We start from the raw sequence: 23,637 nt of genomic DNA, 5'->3' as shown, positions 1-23,637 counted from the left end.
AGCAGACCACCAATGAGTGCCTATTCTGGCCTCCTTCTGGCATAGGGGCTGAGAGCTCAGCAGACTGCCTGAGAGTCCCAAAATCGGCACCCGCTTAGGGACCTTCCCAAATTTTGCTGTGAGTTCTTGCTAGTAGGAGTCCAAACCTTAGAAGGAAGCCTGAGTGTACCCAACTGGAGCTTCACTTGGGATTCTGTTGGCGCTCCTGAGTAGCTGATCTGAAGCCATCAGTTTCCTCCAAAATAAAACCTGAGAGAACCTGAAACCTGGGCCAACCAGCTTTACATAATCAATAAGAAAACAACCAAATCATACCAATAATACAAATGGAAGCAAACTTCAACTTACTTTTCAAACCAGAATCACAAACAACAAAAGAAATTCACATGTCAAAATCACAAAGAAAGAATAATAAAATGGAAAGCCAAAACACTGTGTCTCCATCCAACTCTACCAGTCCTGTAGAAGAATTCTACACAGAGAACCCCTTAGAGATAACCTAGGACACAGAATTTAAAAGAACAATCATAAACATGAGCAAGGAATTCAACGAATTTAAAGAACACACAAACAAACAAAAAGAAGATAGGGATAAAGTTCTGAATGAATTCACAAAAGAAACATTAAAGAAAACTCAGGCAGAAATGAAGAAGGAAGTGCAAAACTCAATAAGCCAACTTGAAACAGCAGGGGAAAGCCTCACCACTAGAATGAATGAAATGGAAAACAGAATATCAATACTGGAGGATAAAGTTGAAGAATTGGACCACTCAAGCAAAGACTATGAAAAAATTTTTAAAAACACTGGAATGAGATATACTATATACAGATGCACATGTGTGTTCCTCTCCACACATGCATGCAGGGTGGTGGAGTAGGAGGAGCAAAGCTGACAAGAGAGCAATTGAGAGGGAAAGGGAGAAGGGAGACCAGTGGTGATTAAGCTGGCATTGTTCTGTACTGATCAGTGGCTGCCTGCTATTGTTTTTCAGCATTTGACAATATACAAGAGATGTGGGACACTATGAAAAGACCAAATCTACATATCATAGGCCAAAAAGGAAGGAGAAGAATTTCAGGATAATGGTATTGATCAGATCTTAAACAGGATTGCAGAAGAGAATTTCCCAAAATTAAGGAATGACATCCCCATACAAATATAAGAAGCACATAGAACACCAAATAGACAGGATCGAAAAAGAAACTCCACATGGTATATCATAGTAAAAACACTAAATGTACAAAGAGAGAATACTAAAAGCTGGAAAAGAAAAAGAACAAGTCACATATAAAGGAAAGCCCAACAGGATTACAGCTGACTTATCAACACAAACTATGAAAGCCAGAAGAGCCTGGACCAAGGTATTTCCAGTTCTACATGACAATAGATGCCAGCCCAGAATACTTTACCCGGCAAAAAATGTCTATTATAGTTAAGAGAAAAAGAAAAATCTTCCATGACACAAATAGCCTGAAAGAATACATGTCCATAAAACCAACCCTTCAAAGAATACTTGAAGCAATACAAAGAATGGAGAAAAAACAACTGTATCCCAGGGACAAAGAAATAAAATAAATAAAATAAATAAACATATAATTGAGGAAACACAAAATTTAAAAAAGAATGCAAACAGCAATCAAAATGATGGCTACCAACACACATCTTTCAATAATAACTTTAAATATCAATGGACTGAACTCCCCAGTCAAAAGACACAGACTAAGTGAATGGATTAAGAAATAAAATCCATCTCTTTGCTGCCTGCAAGAAACCCATCTCATCTTCAAGGACAGGTACTAACTTAAGGTAAAAGGATGGAAAAGAATATTCCAAGTAAATGGCACTAAGAAACAAGCAGGGGTTGCAATTCTAATATATGACAAAATAGACTTCAAAGTAAAACAAATCCGAAGAGATAAGAGGGTCATTTCATTCTGATCAAAGGAACAATTAACCAAGAAGATATTAAAATCTTGAACATATCTACACCAAACCCTGGTGCACCCAAATTCATAAAAACAACACTACAGGACTTCAAGACACAGATTAACCCCAACTCACTAAAAGTAGGGGACTTCAATGTCCACTATCTCCATTAGACAGATCAACTGGACAAAGAATAAACAGAGAGACATCTGAATTCAATTATACCATACGTCAAATGAACCTAACCAGATATCTTCTGAATATTCTACCCAAGCACCAAAGAATACACATTCTACTAAGTAGCCCATAGAACTTTTTCAAAAATTGACCACATACTGAGGCGCAAAACAAACCTCAACAAATACAAAAAAATTTGAAATAAATCCATGCATTCTATCAGATTACAATGCAGTAAAGTTAAAAATTAACACTGGAAGAAGCCCTAGTCACTACAGGAACTCATGGCAATTAACACTCTCCTAAACAATGAGCAGGTCAAAGGAGAAATTAAGAAAGATGTGAAAGAATTCCTGGAATTCAAAGAAAAGGACAATACAATACAACAAAATCTCTGGGACACTTTAAAAGCCATCCTAAGAGGGAAGTTTATAGCCCTAAGTGCCTACATTAAAAAATTAGAAAGAGCCCAAATAAATGACCTAACACTAGAACTCAAGACACTGGAAAGACAAGAAAAAATGAAACTCAAACCCAGCACAAGAGAAAAAATAAAAAAAATCAGAGCAGAAATTAATGAAATAGAAACAAAGAAAACAATACAAAGAATCAATGAGTCTAAGAGCTGATTCTTTGAAAAACTAAACAAGACAGACAGACCCTTAGCCCAGTTAATGAAAAGAAAGAAGGAGCAAATCTAAATCAACAAAATCAGAAATGAAAGGGAAAACATCACAACAGACACCCAAAAGATCCAGACTATTATAAGGGAATACTTTAAAAACCTATACTCTACTAAATTTGAAAATCTAAAAGAAATGGATGGATATCTAAAATCATGGGGGGGGAAAGTTAAACCAAGAAGAGATAAACAGTTTAAACAGACCCATAACATATAGGAAATGGAAACAGTAATACAAAGCCCTCTGACTAAAAAAAGCCCAGGCCCAGATGGATTTACAGCAGAATTTTACCAGAAATGTAAAGAAGACCTCCAACCAATACTACTTAAATTATTCAAAATGATAGAAACAGAGAGAGAACTCCAAACTCCTTCTATGACATCAGCATCACTCTAATACCCAAACCAGGTAAAGACACAACCAAGAAAGAAAACTATAGATCCATATCTTTATGAACATAGATACAAAAATTCTCAACAAAATACTTGCAAACCACCTGGAGAGGTACATCAAAAAGATTATTCACCATGATCAAATAGGCTTTGTTCCAGAGATGCTGGGATGGTTCAATATATGCAAGTCAATAAACATCATCAATCATATAAACGGACTCAAAGACAAAAACACATGGTCATCTCAATAGACTTAGAGAAGGCTTTTGACAAAATTCAACATACATTTATGTTCAAACTCCTAGAGGGAATTGGACTGGAGGGAACATACCTCAACATAATTAAAGCTATATATAACAAACCCACAGCCAACATCATTCTAAATGGAGAAAAACTGGAAGCATTCCCATTAAAATCAGGAACCAAACAAGGATGTCCACTATTTCCATGCCTTTTCAACATAGTGCTTGAAACTCCTGTTAGAGCAATACGTCAAGAGAAAGAAATTAAAAGAGTACTAATTGGAAAAGAAGAGGTCAAGCTATTCCTTTTTGTAGACGATATGATACTATACCTAAGAGATCCCAAAAGTTCCACCAGAAAACTCCAAGAACTAATCACACTTCCAGTACAGTAGCAGGTTATAAAATCAATCTACAAAAAGCAGCATTCTTTCTATATACCAATAACAAGCAATTGGAGAAAAAAGTACAAGGAAATACTCTCATTCACAATTGCTGCAAAAAAATAAAATAAAATATCTTGGAATAAACCTGACCAAAGACAACAAGATCTCTACAATGAAAATTTTAAATCATTAAACATAGAGACTGAGGAGGACACCAGGAGATAGAAGGACCTCCCATGCTCATGGATGAGAAGAATTAATATTCTGAAAATGACCATCCTATCAAAAGCAATATATAGAGTCAGTGCAATCCTAATCAAAATCCCTATGACACACTTCACAGAATTAGAACAAATCATTCTTAAATTCATATAGAAGCACAAAAGACCTCAGATAGACAAAACAACCCTGAGCACAAAGAGCAATGCTGGGGGGATTACTATATCAGATCTCCAAGTTTACTACAGAGCTATAGACATAAAAATAGCATGGTACTGGCACAAAAATAGAAACATAAATTAATAGAACATCATTGAAGACCCAAACCTGAGTTCACACAATTTCAGCCACCTGATATTTGACAAAGGAGCCAAGAGCACACAACGGAGGAAAGACAGCATCTTCAACAAATGGTGCTGGCAAAACTGGATCTCCACCTGTGGAAGAATGAAACTAGATCCTTATCTTTCACTTTGCACAAAAGTCAACTCCAAATAGATCAAAGACCTCAATGTGAAACTGGAAACCCTGAAACTATTAGAAGAAAATATTGGCAGTAACTTACAAGATACAGGTGTAGGAAAGGATTTTCTAAATCAGAAGTTGCTCAGGAATTAAGGTCAGCAATCAAAAAGTGGGACCTCATTAAGCTAAGAAGCTTCTATACAGCAAAAGAAACAATCAAAAATGTGAAGAGAAAACCCACAGAATGGGAAAAAATCTTCAGCAGTGACACATCTGACAGACGTTTAACATCCAAAATATATACAGAACTCAAAAAACAAAGAATTAAGAAAATAAATGACCCAACTAAAAGATGAGTGAAAGATCTAAACAGAGAGTTCCCAAAGGAAGAAATAAAGATGGCTAAGAAACATCTCAAAAAGTGTTCAACACAATTAGTAATTAGGTAAATGCAAATTAACACCTTCCTTCATTGCTGGTGGGTTTGCAAACTTGTGCAACCCCTATGGAAAACAGTATGGAGAACTGTTAAAAAACTGAAAATGAACCTGGTTATACCACCCCTTGGCATATACCCAAAGGACTCATCTTATTGTAGGCACACTTGTATAACCATTTTTGTTGCTGCTCTTTTCACAATAGCTAAGAGATGGAAGCAACCTAAGTGTCCCTCAACTGACGAGTGGTTAACAAAAATGTGTTATATTTACACAATGGAGTTCTATTCAGCAGTAAAGAAAGATGAAATAATGAAATTTGCAGGTAAATGGATAGACCTAGGAACTGCTATACTAAGTGAAGTAATGCAGACTCAGAAAAATAAAAGATATATGTTCTGCCTCGTTTGTGGATCTTGGCCCCAAATCCTTTTAAATTCCATGCCCTTTTAATAAGGTGATGCTGTACAGCAGTCTCTTGTGCATGAAATAACTACCACCATCATGACTTCAGCTGTTCCTGATCACTAAACATTGTCACAATTGGGCTTGTTGATAGTTGTGCTCCTTCATTAAAGGAGAGGCAATCAGGTTCATTGGACCCTCACTGGTGTATCCAGGCACTCTTCCAGCCAACTCTATGTAATTTTGGCCCTAATCACACATGGCCTCCTGGATTTGGGGAGGGCTAAAGTATAAGATCTGGAGAAGGCTAAGGTGCATACCATCAGGTCATACATACATCTCAGCAACCCCTCAGTCATCTCTGTAAGTAACCTCAGGAAATTCATTGGTTCCCCAGGAAAACTTTAATCAAACATTGGTTTGACACTAGAATCTTAGAAGGGGATAAATATTGTTTAGTATCCCCAGGAAAAGAATTCTCACAACAGATGGAAATTTTATTTCTTAATGTTATTATGTCTCATAAATACTAAAAAAGAAAATAAGAATGTAAAAGATGTTAAAAGGACATATTTTCCAAAAGAGAAAAAACAAGAAAGCCTAAGCAAGTGACGAAGGTCTGTGCAGGTTTGTTATGATATGTAAAGGATGAGACAAAAGTAATATACACATAATCTTAAATTTTTTAGGTCATAGTTTAATCAACTAGTTTAAGGAACAAAATATATGTCTAGTCAAGGTTTATCTGAGAAGATTTGGTTTTTGCCCAAGCTTTATCTATAATAGCACACGGTAATTAAAAGTACCAGACTGGTGGAGCCAACATTCTTGGATGTTTAACAGCCATATTTTGAGGCCTATATTAATCTGGTCAGAGGGCCTTAAAGGACAGCTTTTGCTCCTTACCTTCCAAGGTTGACTAAGTTCCAGGGGACTATGGAACATCTCTCAAAATGTCCTGTAACCATAGTGAGTCACCTGTCCTCTTATTCAGGGAGGCATGAAGACTCTACAAGACGGACTTGAACCAGTGTCCAGTCTACAAAGAGAAGGGTCAAAACAGAGGAAACATTTCCTCCATGCTTCCAAGTGAAACCATCCATGGTCAAGCATGACCTTTGACTGATCTTCACATAGAACTGGTAAAAGAAAGGAGCCAGGGACTCCTCCCAAGGCCATGAGACCCCTGAGGAACAGATCCTCAAACAATGTTAAGAGTAAAAATAAATTGGTTTATTTGGGCCAATTTTATGGTCTTAAATACCCAAAGGGAAAGTATAACCAAAGATTAAAGTGACAAGTATATTTCTTAAGAGTTCAAGGGGATTACACTTTCCAGACATTACACTTAATTCCGTGTAAAAGTGTTATTTAGACAGTTATTTCTCATTGATGATTTTGTTCCTAATTAGAAAGTGCTGCTCTGATGTAAGATTTCAAATCTTAGCCTGCAATACTGTAGTGCCCACCTGTAGCTAAGGGAAGCAACCCACTATTCTTCTAAAATGATAGCTAAATTTGTTTTCTCCCCTATCTTGAAGCCTTTGGGAGGGAACTAACACTGATTCTAGCCACTCCAACAGTATCAAAGTGCTTGAAAACAAATCTTGAGTCCATCATTCTTGAGTCCAGCCTTGGCAGAGAAAAGAAAAATGAGGAGGAACGCAATGGAGGAATGCTTTTGGAAGCTCTCTTCAAGAAATTCCAGTGGACTCGGATATGAACATTTGAAATTTTCCCTGTTTTGACTTTTTTCTGGTTCCCTATCTAGAACTCATAATGCTAACTACTCCTGCCTTTACTTCTCCTTTACATCTCCTAGGCACCATTCAAGGACTTTTTTTTCTCCCTACAGTAAAGAGTTATGCAATTTGGGAGTTTTTTAGCTAGACTCACTGAAGGGGTACCCCAATTGCCTCACCGTGCGTCCCTGTTCAGCATGGAAGCCAGAGCAGTCTCCTTCCCAATTCTCTATCCGCAATTTGGGTAACCTCTTCAGGGGATGATGTGATAAGAATAGGAGGTAGGAATTGGCTAGGCAATTAGGGGGAAAGACCCCAAAGAAAAGTAGCTATTATCTTGGCTAAAAATCAAAATGTCCTTGGGCCTCTTAGCAACATACTCTGTTCCAAAGGCCAAAAATGTCAAAGTATTTGGGAGCTCTTATCTAATCCCTAAAAGATTTTAGGATTTCCTCTCCAGAGAGGGCAAAGTTAGAGTAGCAAAAATCCCCATACAAATATTATGGGATTGGATAGATACTTTCTTATTGAATTTAAGATGCGTTCCACAAGATGGAGCCCATAACTGCCACCTGAAAGCATTATGGGAAAACAGAATAGAATAGTCATAGTCCCTAAGGAAGATCCTAATACTCTTTTTAAAAATATTTTATTTATTATTTTTATTTTAGTATTTATGTATATGAGTGTATTGCCTGCATGTAGGTAGATGCACCCATGCTGTACTTTGGAAGTCAGAAGAGGGCATTTGATCTCCTGGAACTGAAGTTACAGGATGTTGTTAGCTGCCATATGGGTGTTGGGAATCAAACCCAGGTCCTTTGCAAGAGTAGGCAGTGCTCTTAACTGCTGAGTCATTTCAACAGCCCCTGCAATTCTTTAATGTAGCTCCTCATACATAGTTCCTCTAGTTCTGGAGGCCTAAAAAGTAAACAGAAAAGTTATCTGCTCTCTACTCATCTAATAACCAGAGGGGAAATATGGATAAGATAACTTCCATAAAACCTTGTATTCAAAAATAACAGTCAAAATAGCAAGGACCAGAGCAGTTCTGAAACCCAGTCAGGCCATGGTTTCCATAATCTCAGCCCTGGCTTGATTTTAAATGTGGGCATGATTCGCCATAACGCTTGGCTGTGTCTCTGGTCTTTGGTTTGCCCTCTGTTCCTGCTCACAGTAGTGCAGGAATCCAAAGTCCTTTTTGTTTGGTACTGTCTCTGTCCCTTTTAGTTCAAATTGGGAGTCTTTCTACAAAAATAATTTTCAACTTTCCTTGAGGCTTACTAGATTCATTCTTTTCCATAAAATCACTTTTACAAGCCTTATGGAGATAAACCCTTCTCTAAATTGGGCTTGCTATGTGGTTGTCCTGAGATAGCCCCTTAATAAAACATAGAAGCTTTTTTAAATAGAAAGACTCTGTAGGGTATGTGCATAAGATTACTAGAGACACATTTGTTTGTTTGAGGTACCAACCTAAATTTTTCAGAGGTTTCATCAAAGGGTTTTTAACTCATGCCCATGGCTTAATCTGTAGCCTCTATTATCCTGATTCGAACCTGGATATCATATCTTCCCAGAAGCTATTTGCTTTTAAATTTAGTGTGTTTGCCATCTGGGAAGACCAAGAGCAAAAACAATGTTTTTGTTTTAAAATGCAGTAAATTTTGCATTTACACATTCTCTCTTTATCCTCTTTCTCTCCCTCTCCCCCCCTCCTCTTTCTCAGCATTTTCCTGTAAGCAGTTAGAAAAATATTAGGAAATATATTCAACACTATGTCCAAAATGACCCCTATCTAGATCATCTGTTCACATTTATTTTGTTTTCCACAACATTAAATACAGGTGATGCTGTTGCTAACTTTCCACTGCCATGTAGCAGGAATCTCTTTTTTTCTAGCTTAGGAAAAAAATCCTCCTGACCTTCTGGCAAGTGTTCATCAATCGTCTTCCACTGCCATCAGTCTTCTGACATTCTTTTAGAGGTGTTCTGAACTCTCACTAACATTATCTTTCTGGTCTTTCCATAGTCCAGGTAACATCCACTGCAACTCCACTATCACGTATTTTTAAAGTTTCCGTAATGACAGCACCCTTCTTCCAAGTACATGTCTTATGTATATTGCCTAGTAATAAACTATTCAAGATTGTAACAATATAAGCCAATAATAATAAGGTATATAGGTGATGCTATGATTTAGTTTTCAGGTCACTGAATATTAAACTATGATTGTAAATAATCAAAAATAGTTAATATATTTATTGATGCATAATTTTTGAAAAGGTCAGCAGCACTGACAAACCTCTAGCCATGCTAAATCAAGAGAAAGAAAGACAGAGGGAACACATGTTACTGACATTACGAACTAAAAAGGGGCGTCATCACTCATCTCATGAACAGTAAGATAATAAGAAATAAACACTATGAACAAGTGTAGCCAAAAAGTTAGAAACTTGAGATAAAATGAGCGCATTTATTGAAAGGCAATCTACCAAAATTTCACACAAGGATGAACTCATACTGAGAGACATCTAGGTACACAAACTTGACTTGATAGGCTTTAACATATAAAACAGAATGTATGATATCCTGTGGGCAGATTATGGGGGGGTGCAGATAGGTGAGGTCTAAATATGATTAAAATGTATGAAATCTACAAAAAGTCAATAAAAATATACATTGGAAAAAACTCATTTTCAACAATATCTTAATTTAAAATCAGACAAAACAATATGAGAAAATTATAGACCACTATCTCTCATGAATATGAACACAAAATCCTCAAGAAAATAAGAAATTAAATCCAACAATGCATAAAAATATATATCACAGCCCCCAAGACTTGCAAACAACTGGAAATGTTCTAAATATGTAAGATTGACTGAACAATTCAGAATCAGTTGACACAATCCATTCCATCAGTCCAAAGACGAAAAAGCTCAGAAGAACGTATCAATAAATATAGAAGAATCATTTCACAAAAATCTAAAATTTATTCATGATGAAACATTTCAAAAAACTAGAAATAAGCTTTGTAGACACCACTGTCACCCGTAGCCACTTGCTGTCAGTCATGATCAGCCCCACTGAGTTTTTGGATGTCACGTTGCCCTGGAACTCTTTACAGACAAAGTTCCAAAGAAGCAGAAAAATTTCCTGCTCTGAGCACTAGAGAGAAAGGATTCTGTTATAAGGGTTCTTCCTTTCACAGAATTATTCCAGAATTCATGTGCCAGGGTAGTGACAGCCATAATGGCACTGGAGGCAAGACCATCTATGGGGAAAATTTAAGGATGAGAACTTTATCCTGAAACATACAGGTCCTGGCATCTTGTCCATGTCAAATGCTGGACCAAATACAGATGGCTCCCAGTTTTCTGTCTGCACTGCCAAGACCTAGTAGTTGGATGGCGAACATGTGGTCTTTGGGAAGGTGAAAGAAGGCATGAGCATCGTGGATGCCTTCGAGCATTTTGGGTTCAGGAATGGCAAGGCCAGCAAGAAGATCACTATCACCAACTGTGGACAGCTCTGATACTTTTGACCTGGGTGCATCTTAACCAACAGACCATTCCTTCTGCTCAGGAGAGCACTGTCCATCCCATCTGCTCACAATATCCCATAGTCTTTGTGCTCTCTATGCAGTTCTTTGGGTCCCATATTCTCCTTATTCCCCTCCGGGTCTAGCTGGACTGCAGAGTTAAGTTTACGATTATGAATAAAAACTAAATAGGAAAAAAAAAAAACAAGAAATAGGGGGGAACTTCCCCAACATGATAAAGAATATCTATGAAATGCCTATGGTTCGTATCCACTTAACTGTGAAAACACATGCCTCCCCTCCCCCATGATCAAGAACAAGACAAGAAGTCTTGTCATGGCTCCCATTCGACATCATATGGGATATCTTAGCTCATGTAATAAGAAGAGAAAAGGAAAGTAAAAATTTAAAAATTTAAATCTAAGAAATGAAACTGTCCTTGCAGTTGATTAAAAAAAAAACTACAAAGAAGAGCTGAAAACCCCTTCTTGAACCTAATAAGCTATTAATGCAAGATGGCAGAATACAAGGATAATATACGGAAGTCTATTACTTTCCCGTATGTCAGTGATAAACAGTTGGAAGGAACTTGAAATTAAAACACACCAACACTGACATTAATATCCTCCAAAATGAAGTTGTTACAAATATAACAAAATATGTTACCTATGTTAAGAAAAATTGCAAACTCTGAAGAAAAAAATTAAAGATCTAAATAAATGGAGAGATACTCCATGTTCATAGATAGGGAGATTCAAATTTATTAAAGTCAAACATTCCCAACTCAACTTATAGGTTCAGTATAATCATAAAATTCCAGATAGTTATTTCATGGCGAGTGACATAAAAGAAAACTGTAGTCCAAGAAGTTAACACTGCCCAACTTCAAGCCTTACTATAGAGCTATAGTAGCCAAGTCTTGTTGAAAAAGTAGACAGGTCAATAGAATAGAATAGTGAACCCAGAATACATGCACACAAATACTGTCGACTAGCCTTTGGTTAAGGAACAAAACATTTTCAGTGGAGAAAGACTAGTCTACTGCAAATTGTACCAGGCATTGACACGTAAGAAAATTAATCTAACCACAGACCTTACCACTCTCACAAAAATATAAATAAGTAACTTCCAATGAAGCACAAACCTAACTGCAAAAGAAAAAGTAAATTAAATGCTATTAAAATTCTAGAGGACAAAAATAAGAGAAAAACCAAGTGACCTTGGGCTTGACAATGGCTTTTAGATACATCACTAAAAGCACAATACATGAGAGACAGAGAGAACTGAAAGCTGGATTTCATTAAAATTAGAAACTTCTGCTCTGCCAAAGACTTGTTTAAGGAATAAAAAGACAAGCCACAGACTGGGAGAAAATCTTTTCAAAACACATATCTGATAAAGGATTTAGAATCAAAATATCCAAAGAACACTTAAAACTCAACAATAAGCAAACAATCCAATTAAAAAATGGGCAAAAGATCTGAACAGACACCTCATCAAAGATATACAGATGGCAAATAAGCATATGAAAATATGTTCAACATTACATATCAGTATGAAACTGCAAATTAAAACAACAATAAGATGCCACTACACATATTTTTAAATGTACAAGGATTTGTTTTAATCAGATATGTTAAGACATTCAGACATGGAAATGACTGCCATAAAGAAGCTGTTTTTATACTCTCAGATCCTGGAGCAGCAGGCACATGGCAGACCATGAACAGCCCCACACAGGGAACATGAGGTCAGTCAGGAGAGCGGGAATAGGGAATGCATGTACAAAAGCCTTGAGTGACTTGAACAGGAAGAAACAGACAGGGCAAGGTACACAGATTTAGGATTGACATACAGGAAATTGTAGTGTTCTCTGGGATATAGGAGCAGTCCTGACATGTCTCAAACCTGGATCATTGTGGCTTGAGCAAGGATATGTTGACAGTACATGCAAAAGTTCTATAAAGAAACTGTTTGGAAATTGTCAGCTTGTGACTGGTGGTGTGTCTAGGACAGGCACACTCACAAGAGAGTCGTTTACTGTCTTTATGAATTAGTCAGCCCCTGAAGGAACAATCTTTTCCTAATAAGCAAAGTACCATAAAATACAGAAATAAAAAATAGATTTGGTACAGGACACTTATCAGCAGAATGAATCAAATGGAAAGCAAATATCAAAACTGGAAGAAAAAGCTAGACAATTAGGCCATTCAAGCAAAGAATAAGAAAATTTTGACAAAACACAGGAAAATCATGAAAAGATCAAAACTATGAATTATAGGCATAGAGGGAAAAGAAGAATCTCAAGTTAATAGCATTGACAGCTCTTCAACAGGATTATAGAAAACTTCCCTAAATTAAAGAAATGCATACCCATACAGATAGAAGAAGCATGCAGAACACCAAATAAAAAACCAGAAAAGAAACTTCCCACGGCGTATCATAGTAAAAATACCAAATACACAGAACAAAGAGAGAATACTGAAAGCTGCTAGAGAAAAACAACAAGTAACACATAAAGGAAAACCCACCAGAATTATAGTTGAATTTTCAATATAAACTTTAAAATCCAGAAGAGCCTGGAGCAGTGAATTTCAAGTTCTAAATGACCACAGATGCCAACCCAGACTTCTTTACCCAGCAAAGCTATCTATCACAGATGAAGGAGAAAGAAAAATCTTCCATGATATAAGTAGGTCAAAAAAATTCATGCCCACCAAACCAGCCCTATAGAGAACACTAGAAGCAATACAAAGGACTGAAGAAAAGAATAGCCATACACAAGAGGCTATGAAAAGAAAACAAATGAAGCTATAATTATGGAAAAACAAAATAGGACTAAAAACAGGAACAGAAAATAAAATGACAATAACCAATACACACCTTTCAATAATTACTTTAAACATCAAGGGCCTCCATTCTCCAATCAAAAGACACAGGTTAGAAAACTCAAATGTGAGTGTAGTATGTGAGTGTAAACAATTACAGCCACCTGATATTTGACAAAGCTGCCAAGAATATACACTAGAGGAAAGACAGCATCTTCTATAAATGGTGCTGGGAAAACTGATCTCCACATGTAGAAGAATGAAATTAGATCCATATGTATCATCCTGTACAAAAACAAACTCCAAATGGATCAAAGACCTCAATGTGAAACTGAAATGCTAAAACTGTTAGAAGAATTCATAGGCAGCACCCTACAAAATATAAGTGTAGGAAAGAGCTTTCTAAATCAGACTTCATTCACTCAGTAATTAAGGTCAACAAATAATAAATGGGACCTTATTAAACTAAAAAGCCTCTGTATGGCAAAGGAACAACAAATTGAGTAAGGAAGAAGGCCGCAGAGTGAGAAAGAGTCTTTGACAGTTATACACCTGATAGAGGATTAATTTTCAGAATATATCAAGAACTCAAAAAATAAAAAAATTGTCAGGCATGGTGGTGCAGGCCTTTAACCCCAGTACTCAGGAGGAGAGGCAGGCCAATCTCTGTGAAATGGAGGCCAACCTGATCTACGTAGTGAGTTCCAGGCCAACAGGGAAGCCATGTCACAAAAAGAATGAAAGAAAGGTAGGAAGGAGGGAAGGAAGGAGTGAGGTGGGAGAGAGGGAGGGAAGGAGGGAGGAAGGAAGGAAAGAAGGAAGGAAGGAAGGAAGGAAGGAAGGAAGGAAGGAAGGAAGGAAAGAAGAAAGGAAGAGAGAGACACCTTGCCTAATTTAAAAATTGGCTGAAGATCTGAATGGAGAGTTCTCAAAAGAAAAAATAAAAATGGCTAAGAAATTCCTTGAAGTGTTCGACATTGTTAGGAATTAGGGAAATTCCATTAAAACTACTTTAAGATCTCATCTTACTCCAGGCAGAATGGCAAAAATCGAGAAAACAATTTACAACAAGTGCCAGCAAGGATGTGGCAAAGGAAAACCATCGTTTACTGCTGGCAGCATTACAAACTGTACAGCCGCTGGGAAAATCAGTATGGAGAACTCTTTAAAAACTGAAACTAGATCTACCATATGATCCAGCCAGACAACTCTTTGGCATACACTTGAAGGACTCAATGTCCTACTACAGAGATACTTGCTCAGCCATGTTTGTTGCTGCTCTTTTCATAGTAAGTAGTAGACGGAAACCTAAATGTCCCTCAGCTGATGAACGAATAATGAAAAAGTAGTGTATTTTCACAGTAGAGTTCTACTCAGTCATAAAGAAAAACACAATCATGAAAGTGATACTAAGTGAGGTATACCAGACTCAGAGAAATAAGCAATGCATGTTCTCTCTCATTTGTGACTCCTAACTCCAAATCCTCATATGTGAGTATATATCCTGATATAACCACAGAAGCCAGGAAAATAGAAAGAACCCAAGAGGGGAAAATGGAAGAAGGAGCTCAATAGAGAGCGATAGTATGAAACAGGAGTTATCAAGGAGAACATGGGTAAAATGAAGCTACTTTAACTTGGGAGAAAATAGAGAGGGCTATACAAGAGCAGAGAAATGAAAGAGAGATAAATAATACCTAAACACCAAGGGGAAGTGTAATATTAATATGCCTACTGAAAAACCTATATATAATATAAATATGAGTGTGTGTGTGCAGCTGATGGTTATACAACAAAAATCACAGTGCCAGGCATAAGAAACCTCCCTTTGAGTTGTTGGTACGGGTAGTCCAAGAAACTCCCAAAACAATACAGACTAGTACCTCAGCCCTTGATTGCCTTTTTGAACTTCAAGATAAGATGCTATTGCTGAAGACACAACATACTTTAAACATAGGACTTAAAGAAATTGAGCTGGAACTAACCTGGAACCTCCTCCTTGAAGACTAGCTCTCGCAGTATCAGGTACAAAGCTGCCAAGGGAGAAAAATTCATCAGTGTTCCTACCCAGCTACAAAGTCTATGAACCACAAAAATGACCAGCCCAGCAAACAATCTCTATTGGTGCAGTAGTGGCACTTTTTTCTTGGGATGATCAATAGTTGTCTAACTGAACTTCAGGTCTGCTTAGTGGGAGGGAAATCAGATACTATAAACACAGCCAAGTGCACATGACTAAAGAGATCATAGATCCTACAGAAAAAAATTGCTGTCACTTCTCTAGACCAACATAATTTCTTACTATATTCTAAATGCATCTCCTTATATTTATAGACAAGTGTGCCTCTCACCATCCATCAAAGAAACTTCTTTTTGCAACAGATTGAGACTATTACAAAGTTCCACAACTAGTCAAATGCAGAGCACAAGTGACTGTGAGGTCCCCAGCTCTAAGTGACACATCTGCAATGCAACCTCTACACCTAAGGCTCATGGAGCATCTTGGAAGAGGGGACAGAAAGAATGTAAGAGCCAGAGGGATAAGACACCTGCTGCTAGTTAATGCGTTCTAGACATGATAGGAAAGCTACAACAATGAACTGTCCACAGTATGGTAGTCTAATGAGATTTGCATAATGACAAAATCAGTTGACATACCAAGGTGGGTATGGGGAATGTCACAGGGTACCACCTCAAGATGAAGAGCTATACAGGCAATCAATGGATGCTGAGGGAGGAAGAATCCATTTTCTCTAGGGACTAACTCCCTGGGAGTTAATCCCAAATGGACAGCCCTAAACACAGGTACACACAAGCACCACTAAATGGATTCCGTGCCACACATATAAAATTTATAAATGTGTGTATATAAGTGTAATCAAAGAAGAGGACAAGAGATTGAGAGGGAATTGGGGACATGGGAGGAGTTGGTGGGGGGCTGGAAGGATGGAAATAATGCAAAGACAATACTTATGTATGAAATTCTCAAAACTAAAATAAATAAAAAATTTTAAAAACAAAACTGTACTGGCAGAGATGGAGCAAAGGAGCCATCTGTCCCTTCCTTCCTTCCTTCCTTCCTTCCTTCCTTCCTTCCTTCCTTCCTTCCTTTCTTCCTTTCTTCTTTTTTTAATCAGGAGAGAGTGCAAATTCAGTCCCTCACTACCACCAATTAGTCCATTTTCCTATGTCTGGGGAAATCACAGAGGTCAGCACAACCAAAGTGCAATGATAAGCCTTGCCCTGGGAAAATCACATCTTGATCATAGTACCCCTGCTGCCAGGTAAGTATTCCTCTGTGCCTTCTGTGCTATTTCTGCTTATACTCAGAGTTGCTCAGAGCTGGATATAATGGCACATACCTGTGGCCCTAGCTATTCAGAAGGCTGAGGCAGGAGGTTGATCAAGAAGTTCAAGGCCAGCCCGTGCAACATGAAGAAACACTGTCAAGGAGAAGGAAAGAAAATAGAGAAAAGAAGTATTTTGAAAACACTAATCAAGTATCACATGTAACACATTTGCCTTTCACACAGATGACAAAAAAATCAATATTCCAAATATTCAGAAAATTGGAACAAATTAAAGGCATTTTAAAAGAAAACTGTGAACAAGAAACACACAGAAAAGAACCCAAAAAAGGCCAATCTATATTGAACTCAGTTGCAGTACTCAAAACAAAATTAACTTAGTTTTCATTGACTGAAATACATACATTCAACAATTTCAAATGTCAGGACACGTGGAGCATGAGCTACTTCATGCACTGCTTTAGGTATGTAGAATTGAACCCTGGTTTGTGTAAGATGTGGTTATGTATGTTGTGTCATTTAATACCATGACTACATTCCTGGAAGACATCCAAGAAGAACTCTTAAACAGTCACCAAACGAAGCACACAAAGATTCATTACAGCACAGTGGTGTTAATATTGAAATAAAGAGATGTCCAGGAATTCATAATAAAATATGTACAATGGAATGTTACAAAGTGTTAAGTAAAGATCTGTGTTACAATAGGAATAAAGTCCTAGAACAATACTGAATGGAAAAGGGAAGAGAACTATATACACATGAAAAGCACTCCAAGTGTTAGAACACAATTACATGGCAAAACATGAATAAGAAACAAGTTTTTGGTGAAATAGATCCCTTTAAGATGAAAGATAAAAGGTATTAGAGAAAAATAGACAAAAATCTATGCCTATAATGTTTTACTTACTAAAATAAATTGGAAGAAATTGAAGCTGGGTAGGAGGACAGGACAATTTGTTCTCATTGCTAAGCTCTTCTGTGTATTTGAAGCACTTCACTTTAATTAGTGATTAGATAACAAATCAGCTCCTTGTTGTTTATCTTAAAGAGGATAAAGAGACAGCAACTGAAGCAACTGAAAGACGTTGGTTGGGACAGTAAGGCCATAATAATATAATGAGCTCAGTGGGCTCTGCTCAGGAGACAGTGATGAGAGTTGTGCTGTCAGAGACACACAGCAGAAACAATGTTCCCTAGAATTAGCAGCAGTGACAGGGTCAGAAGCCCTTATCCCCTAACTGTCCCCAGAAGGAAAGCTGTCCCCAGTCACTACTTGCCATGGTCTGATGGGGATGGGCAGATTCTTTCCATCAAGATTCCCTTGTTCTCAGAAAAGCACTATCAACTGAGCCATCGTTATTAACAAAGCCCAAAAGGGGATAGAAGGCTTTGTTTCTCTTGCCCACCCTCAACACTGATGCAGCTTTTCGGTTGTTAAATAAACCCTGTTGCACATCTGCACTATGTTGATAGGAAAGTGAGCTGATAGTGCTGTCTGTAATTATGAAAGGGAATGTGGATGTCATGATGTGAAACGTTTATGTGCATACAAATTGATTGGAGAGGCAAACAAACACTCAGCACAGTTTAGGATAGAAAGATTAGGACTAGGGGTGTTTGGCTTTTCTCCAAAGAGATAACCCATTCATTTCTAAAAGCGAGGGAAAGAAGCTTTATTTGGGGAGACGGAGACTGAACTAAGACAGAAAATGAAAGCAAGAATAAAAATTTGCAGGAAGAACAGGTTTCTGAATTGACCAACATGAAGATCAGAAAGAAAGTCCTCCTGAAAGTAGAGGAAGATGAGAGACTGGAAAACAGCCTGAAATTTAGGTCTGACCACTCACTACATCTGTTTAATTTGGTCATTTCACCTGCAAAATGAGGACTGGGGCTCGATCAGTGTCTCTTATGTGTGGTTCTCAGCAGTCACTCTGGGGTGATGTAGAATTTATGACAATGAGTGGCGTCTGAACCACAGCACAGATCTACCTGATTAAAAAGTACTGGCCAGAATTAAAAGATGCATTGTGACTACTTTTCTATAAACTTGAGTGTGCAGTTTGAGAGCCAGTACTGGGTGTACTAGGCCTTAAATGCCCTGCCTATGTCAGTCTTTGGTAATTGAACATGATTCCATTTGAGAATTAATGACATTTTCTGAGACATGTAAGGGAATGAGAGTTAATTTGTTCATTTTCTTGGGATTGTTAAGTAATTTCTAAAGAATATCATATATGATCTTCCCTTTGAAGAAAACTGTCACTAGTTCCTAGCATACAAAGCTCTTTCTAAAATATTCGTTGATGACGTTGAGGAAGACAATAACAAATGAATACTTCTTGCTCTCTGAGACATGATCATTTAGTTTCATCAAGTGGAACAAGATGGGGATACTGATAAGAGCTACTGGAAAGGGAAGATCTTTCATAGGAAACACCCAGGATTAACTTCCTGTGTTTACTCCCCTTCATATTCATCTGCAATATTTCACTCTGTTGATTCAAGTTCAGTTTCTATAAATTTGCTTTCTATTCCTTTTCTTTCATCAAATATTTGCTAAATCTTCTAAATGCCAGGACTTTTGCTTCATGCATGGGATGCTAAGATTAAAAAAGACACTGCTGCTCTCCTTAAAGAACTCATGAGTTTGGGACACACACAGTATTCATTATGGTAACATTATAGGGTGTGAAACTGGTCGTGAATAAGGTAATTTAGTATCAGAGTAAAGGGAACAGCTCGCTTTCAAGGATGATAGTTTCACTAACCAGGTTTTTCTGGACCTGAGCTGTGCTAGAGAGATAAAGAAAGCAGAGAAAGCCAGACATGTGAAGAAAATTCTAGGAAGCAGAGAAGCCTAAGAAAAGGAACTAAGTCTCCAAGTGATGCTTTCTACTTAAGTACTTGTTCTTTGCTTTAGGGAGAAAATTAAATAGGAAGTTTATATAATAAGTCCAGACTCAAATTAGAAAGATTTTGGGAGTTAGGGATGTATCTCAGTGGTATACTACTTGCCCAGCACACACGAGGCCCTAAGTTCAATCTCTAGTACCACAATTTTTTTAAAGGAAAGTGGGGCTGGAGAGATGGCTGTTCTTCCAGAGAACTGAGGTTCAATTCCCAGCACCTACATGGTAGCTAACAACTGTCCATAACTCCAGTTCCAGGAAAATCTATTGCCCCCTTTTCTGGCCCTCACAGGTGTTGCATACATCTAGTACACAGATGTACATGCAGAAAAAATACTCGTACATATAAAAAAAATTTTTTTGTCTTTTTGAGACAGGATCTCCCTGTAGCCCCAGCTGGCCTGGAACTCACTATGTAGACTAAGCTGGCCTTGAACTCACAGAGATGTCTGCATCTGCCTCCCGAGTGCTGGGATTAAAGGTATGTGCCACCATGCTCAGCTTAATAAACAATATTTTTTAAAGGAAAGAATAGAAAGATCTTGAATGTCATGCTCATATTAACATGGTTTTTCTTTCAGTATGAGTACATTAGTGAGTAGTGTCATTGGCACACCCTGGTCTTTGTTTACGAAAACATTCTTTAGGACAAATATGAAAAGTAGAGAATAAAGGAGAAACCAAAAGGTAGTGATAGGTCAGTTAAGACTGGTGGAGGAGTCTAGGGGGTCACCCACATCAATAAATAAACATTGTCAATGGTAAGAAACAGCAGATTAGAGAATATTTCAGCAACAGAACTCAAAGGGCTTAGAATTGATCAGCTGTGTGGCAAGGAAGGGAGGGGCTAAAGAAAATGTCAAAGATGCATCTGTGGTTTCTAGGTTTGGTGGCAGAAAGGGTGAAAACACAACAAACAGAAATAGATCCACGAAGGGATGGCACAGCAGTGTGTAGTGTGACTGACCTGTGGAGCCTGCAGTGGGTGCACTTATCCAGGGATCTGCAGTGCGGGAAAATGTGGACACGGGCACACAGGCTTGAAAGAATTAATACCTGAAATCTTTGTAATACTTTGTAAACTCCCTTTGAAAAGTTAGAATGAAATGACCAGAGACGTGAAGCAAGAAACCGAAGAGCATCTACATTTAACATATTGCCCACTGTTCAACATCATGATCGACAAGTGATGATAGAATGAGACAGAAGAAAGTATGTCTAGTTACCAGGATGAAAGAAAGTCTAACGTCAAAAAGGCACTAGACTGCTTAAGTTACCAATATTTAAAGATAACAATTAATGATACCATTTCTTTCTTCAGATTATCGGACCACACCGGATATATAACATGCCAACAAGATACATTTTCCTAAAATATATAATATCTGTTTAATGAATGGCATTGATACTATTCAGTTGACTTCACAGAAAAAGAAAGAGAAACAGGTGAAATTTAGGGCATAGTTAATGTAAAAATAGACACACTATAACATTTTTAGCACCACTGATTAAATCTTCTGTAAGTTTTCCACAAATGAAGCTAAGAATTATTCATAATAAATGAAAGGCAAAATTACAAAAGAGGAGAATACCCAGAAGTTAAAGCAAGTGGATGAGTCATATTTTAGTATTCTACCAAAATCTCTTATTTCATTATTTTACTGCTAAAATTGACAAAGTGGGGAGGAGAACAAAATGAAGAGAGGAGTAAAAAATGAATTATCAATTCATAACAATGTTCAACTTCTCACTAAAGAATTAACTTAGCAATTCAGAAAATGAAAATCTGGGCTCATTGTTTTAATTCATTCGACAAATTTTCACTGGGTCCTAACCATGTGCCAGACATTGTTCATGGTATTAGAATACAGATACATCAGCGAACAAATGTGAAAATCCCTGCTTATTGGATACATAAGTAAAGTGTTAAATTCATGGCTGACAATAGCAAGGGTGAAGTGGGGTGCTGAAATAAGGTAGGGAAAAAGCATAGGAAGTGTGTGGAGTGAACAGTGCTGGACAATGAACAAAGCGTGGTCAGGAAAGTTCTCATTGAAAATGTTACATTTAAGTTGATGACTTCCTGGAAGAGAGTCCAGGCAGACACTGACATGAAGCATAGTTTCTGGGGATCGATTTTAGCAAAAGCAGAACAAAGATGTGGTGTGTGCTTGCTGTACTGAGAGAATACAGAGGATTCCAGAGAGTGTCTGGACTAGTCTACAACATCAAGGGTGAAGAGCATCCAGGGCACAGGTAGGGACTGAACCGGGCCAGACTGTGGGAATCTTCTAAGCCATTATGAGAGCTTAGTTTATTCCTGAGTAAGATGAGGTACAAGTGAGGGTTTCAAGCAGAGTTGGAAGAATTCTGTAATCTTATGTCTAATGGAATAAGCTACTAGCATAGTTTCTATAAATAGCTTTATATAGGAAATGGATTTCTTATTTTGCCTACTATTTGGTAGGCAAAATTATAAATATGTCCCCCAAGACTCCGATCCCCTGGTTATTCAGTAATGATCCAAGTTCTACTATGAGGGAACTTTACAGGTAAAATTCAGGAGACTACTACTGCGTGGTTTTTAAAAGAGAATATGTAGAATTACATATTACATTTGGATGTGGTGGCATATGCCTTTAGTCCCACCATCCTAGAGGCTGAGGGAGGAGCAATGAAAGTTTAAGACCAGTCTGGGCTACAAAGACAGACCCTTTCTAAACAAAACAAGAACTGACAAACAAAAATCAGAAGAATCAAACATATCAGGAAATCAGAGAGATGTAAAACCAGAGGAAGACTTGAACTGCCATGCTAACTATGAAAATGGAGGAAGCCACAAGATAATGAAGGCAAGCAACCTCCAAGCTTAGGACAATCTAGTGCAGCAATACTGACCAAACAGGAGCCTCACTATATCTCTATACCACATGGAAATGAATTTTTCCAATCACTAGAATCACTCTGGCAGCCGATCAGCCCCAGAGCCTTCAGAAAAGAAAGCAGCCCTTCTACCATCTTGATTTTCTCCTGCAGATTATGAAAAGAAACTCAACTGGACCATAATTTGTCTAGACTTCTGAACTACAAAGCTGGGAGATAAATGTTGGTTATGCTAAACCACTAACTTGTGGTACTTGGCTATGACAGCAACAGAAAACTAAAACTGATAGATAATTTGCCTATCAATTCATTGAAAACAATCTGGTACTTTATTCTCCCTGGAAATGTTTTCTTGTTCTCCTGTCATATGAATCTTCTCATCCAGACAACTCAGGACATGAAAATCAAACTCTGTGTAAATATAATGAAGAATTGGCCATAGCCTCCTTAAAACATGAAATATTTTATATGCCACAAATCTTGCATAAATAACAGTGCTGGCTCCCATCTGAACATCTTGGACATGAGGTCTCTCTTACAGGAGGGTTTTATTTTTCTTCTGGTGCATTGTACACACATGTGTCATTGTGGCCCAAGTCACTGACGTCAAAACACAGGCTGTGTGTTTCCTGTAAGACACCCATGCCATTTAAAAGCCTATCAAAAAAGATAGTGAAAGCTGCCCCCACAAGTTCTAGTCCTTAATGAAGATGATGAAACACACTTAGAGATAAATAGCTTCATTCAAGCGAGAGCTTAAAAACACCAGATTGATCCACTGGTTTTAAACGTTTTTCAATAGCAGCTGACAGTGGCATCCTGCGGAGCTCAAAAGATGGTCTTGTCTTATTTGAAACTGGGCCTTTCAAACACAGCCGTCATTTAGAACACTTCAGAGAGCCAGTCTCCCTCTCCCTGTATGTCTGATTCCATCCTCTTAACATTTCTCTATGTACTTAATCAACTCAGCATAATTCAGTCTAATCATCCATGTAAATTTCTTATATTTGGGACAACTATTTCTTATATAACTGAACACATTGAAAACATATAATAATATCCTTCCTGGCTTCCTTTAAGTAAT

The 23,637-nt window shown here is 37.6% G+C and overlaps 1 non-coding gene and 1 pseudogene across 1 annotated transcript; one reads left to right on the top strand and one right to left on the bottom strand.

Annotated features, from left to right (window-relative positions):
* Positions 1-10,613, top strand: part of LOC108491266 — a 106,443-nt pseudogene extending 95,830 nt beyond the window's left edge.
* Positions 10,614-16,583: 5,970 nt separating this feature from the next.
* LOC115071834 lies at positions 16,584-16,739 on the bottom strand. The gene has a single exon (XR_003850905.1). It is a non-coding gene; the product is annotated as a U1 spliceosomal RNA (small nuclear RNA).
* Between the last annotated feature and the right edge of the window lie 6,898 nt (positions 16,740-23,637).

The sequence above is a fragment of the Nannospalax galili genome, unplaced genomic scaffold (genome assembly GCF_000622305.1).
Source record: "Nannospalax galili isolate Female #2095 unplaced genomic scaffold, S.galili_v1.0 scaffold1181, whole genome shotgun sequence".
Classification (NCBI taxonomy): domain Eukaryota; kingdom Metazoa; phylum Chordata; class Mammalia; order Rodentia; family Spalacidae; genus Nannospalax; species Nannospalax galili.
Note: the sequence above shows the minus strand (reverse complement) of the source record. Positions and strands in the feature narration are given on the sequence as shown.